Raw genomic sequence first — 3,206 nt, 5'->3', positions numbered from 1 at the left:
CTTCAGGATTTGAAATCACTCAACTGGAATTCCATCACCTCCAATAGCTTAGTTTGTAGTGATGCTTCCTAAGGCCCACTTGACTTCACTTTCCAGGATGTCTGGCTCTAGGAGAGTGATCACACCGTTGTGATTATCTGTATTGTGAAGATCTTTTTTGTACAGTTCTTCTGTGTATTATTGCCACCTCTTTTTAATATCTTCTGCTTCTGTTAGGTCCCTACCATTTCTATCCTTTATTGAGCCCAACTTTGCATGAAATATTCCCTTGGTATTTTCTTGAAGAGATCTCTAGTCTTTCCCATTCTATTGTTTTCCTCTATTTCTTTGCATTATTCGCTGAGGAAAGCTTTCTTATCTCTCCTCGCTATTCTTTGGAACTCTGCATTCAGACGGGTATCTTTCCTTTTCTTCTTTGCTTTTTGCTTCTCTTCTTTTCACAGCTATCTGTAAGGCCTCCTCAGATAGCCATTTTGCTTTTTTAAATTTCTTCTTCTTGGGGACGTTCTTGATTCCTGTCTCCTGTATAATGTCATGAACCTCTGTCCATAGTTCATCAGGCTCTCTGTCTATCAGATCTAATCCCTTAAATCTATTACTCACTTCCACTGTATAGTCATAAGGGATTTTATTTAGGTCATATCTGAATGGTCTAGTGGTTTTCTCCACTTTCTTCAATTTCAGTCTGAATTTGGCAATAAGTAGTTTATGATCTGAGCAACAGTCAGCTCCTGGTCTTGTTTTTGCTGACTGTATAGAGCTTCTCCATCTTTGGCTGCAAAGGATATAATCAATCTGATTTTGGTGTTGACTATCTGGTGATGTCCTTGTGTAAAGTCTTCTCTTATGTAGTTGGAAGAGGGTGTTTGCTAGGACCAGTGCATTCTCTTGGCAGAACTCTATCAGCCTTTGCCCTGCTTCATTCTGTACTTCAAGGCCAAATTTCCTGTTACTCCAGGTGTTTCTTGGCTTCCTACTTTTGCATTCCAGTCCCCTATAATGAAAAGGACATCTTTTCTGGGTGTTAGTTTTAGAAGGTCTTGTAGGTCTTCATAGAACTCTTCAACTTCAGCTTCTTCAGCATTACTGGTTTGGGCACAGACTTGGATTACTGTGATATTGAATGGTTTGCCTTGGAAATAAACAGAGATCATGCTGTTGTTTTTGACATTGCATCCAAGTACTGCATTTCAGCCTCTTTTGTTGACTATGATGATCCATTTCTAAAACCAGCTTTTTTCCTGTAGTTGACATCTAATCTTACTGCATTGTGGTCAGAAAAGATGCTTGGAATGATTTCAATTTTTTTGAATCTACCAAGGCCAGACTTATGGCCCAGGAAGTGATCTATCCTGGGGAAAGTTATGTGTGCACTTGAGAAAAAGCTGAAATTCATTGTTCGGGGGTGAAATGTCGTATAGATATCAATTAAGTCTAACTGGTCCATTGGAACATTCAGCAATACGCAAACCATGAACTTCCAGATGTTCAAGCTGGTTTTAGAAAAGGCAGAGGAACCAGAGATCAAATTGCCAACATTTCCTGGATCATCAAAAAAGCAAGAGAGTTACAGAAAAGCATCTATTTCTGCTTTACTGACTATGCCAAAACCTTTGACAGTGTGGATCACAATAAACTGTGGAAAGTTCTGAAGGAGATGGGAATACCAGACCACCTGACCTGCCTCTTGAGAAATCTGTATGCAGGTCAGGAAACAACAGTTAGAACTGGCCATGGGATCGATGACGACACCCTCTCATGTATTCCTTGGAAATGTGAACAAAATGAGTGAGAACTCACTACCGTCTCCTCATCGAAACTGAAGTCCAGCACGTTGGAAAAAAAAAAGAACTGGACATGGAACAACAGACTGGTTCCAAATAAGAAAAGGAGTACGTCAAGGCTGTATATTGTCACCCTGCTTATTTAACATTTATGCAGAGTACATCACAAGAAACGCTGGGCTGGATGAAGCACAAGCTGGCATCAACATCGCTAGGAGAAATATCAATAACCTCAGATATGCAGATGACACCACTCTTATGGCCCTTATGGCAGAAAGTGAAGAAGAACTAAAGAGCCTCTTGATGAAAGTGAAAGAGGAGAGTGAAAAAGTTGGCTTAAAGGTCAACATTCAGAAAACTAAGATCATGGCATCTGGTCCCATAGCTTCATGGCAAATAGATGGGGAAACAGTGGAAACGGTGGCTGACTTTATTTTGGGGGGCTCCAAAATCACTGCAGATAGTGATTGTAGCCATGAAATTAAAAGATGCTTATTCCTTTGAGGGAAAGTTATGACCAACCTAGACAGCATATTAAAAAGCAGAGGTATTACTTTGTCAACAAAAGTCCGTCTAGTCAAGGCCATGGTTTTTCCAGTAGTCATGTATAGATGTGAGAACTGCACTATAAAGAAAGCTATAGAGTGCAGAAGAATTGATGCTTTTGAACTGTGGTGTTGGAGAAGATTCTTGAAAGTCCTTTGGACTGCAAGGAGATTCAACCAGATCTCTTAAAGATCCAACCTTTAAGATCCTTCCATCTTAAAGGATATTAGTCCTGGGTGTTCATTGGAAGGACTGATGCTGAAGCTGAAACTCCAATATTTTGGCCACCTGTCCAAAGAGCTGACTCATTTGAAAAGACCCTGATGCTAGGAAAGATTGTATGTAGGAGGAGAAGGCGACGACAGAGGATGATATGGTTAGATAGCATCACCAACTCAATGGACATGAGTTTGGATAAACTCCTGGAGTTGGTGATGGACAGGGAGGCTTGGCATGCTCTGGTTAATGGGGTCGCAAAGAGTCAGACACGACTGAGTGACTGAACTTGACTGGTCCATTGTATCATTTAAAGTTTGTGTTTCCTTAACTTTCTGTTTAGTTGCTCTATCCATAGGTGTGAGTGGGGTATTAAAGTCTCCCACTATTATTGTGTTATTAATTTCCCCTTTCATACTTGCTAGCATTTGCCTTACATATTGTGGAGCTCCTATGTTGGGTGCATATATATTTATAATTGTTATATTTTCTTCTTGGATTGATCCTTTGATCATTATGTAGTGTCCTTCTTTGTGTCTTTTCACGGTCTTTATTTTAAAGTCTGTTTTGTCTGATATGAGTGTTGCTACTCCTGCTTCCTTTTGGTCTCCATTTGCATGAAATATCTTTTTCCAGCCCTTCACTTTCAGTCTGTATGTG

At 40.0% G+C, this 3,206-nt stretch overlaps 1 non-coding gene across 1 annotated transcript; it reads left to right on the top strand.

Moving 5' to 3' along the window:
• Positions 1 to 1,736: 1,736 nt before the first annotated feature.
• Positions 1,737 to 1,828, top strand: LOC122437496. The gene has a single exon (XR_006268311.1). It is a non-coding gene; the product is annotated as a small nucleolar RNA SNORD116 (small nucleolar RNA).
• Positions 1,829 to 3,206: the final 1,378 nt, after the last annotated feature.

Source organism: Cervus canadensis, chromosome 2 (genome assembly GCF_019320065.1).
Source record: "Cervus canadensis isolate Bull #8, Minnesota chromosome 2, ASM1932006v1, whole genome shotgun sequence".
In the NCBI taxonomy this organism is placed as follows: Eukaryota; Metazoa; Chordata; class Mammalia; order Artiodactyla; family Cervidae; genus Cervus; species Cervus canadensis.
Note: the sequence above shows the minus strand (reverse complement) of the source record. Positions and strands in the feature narration are given on the sequence as shown.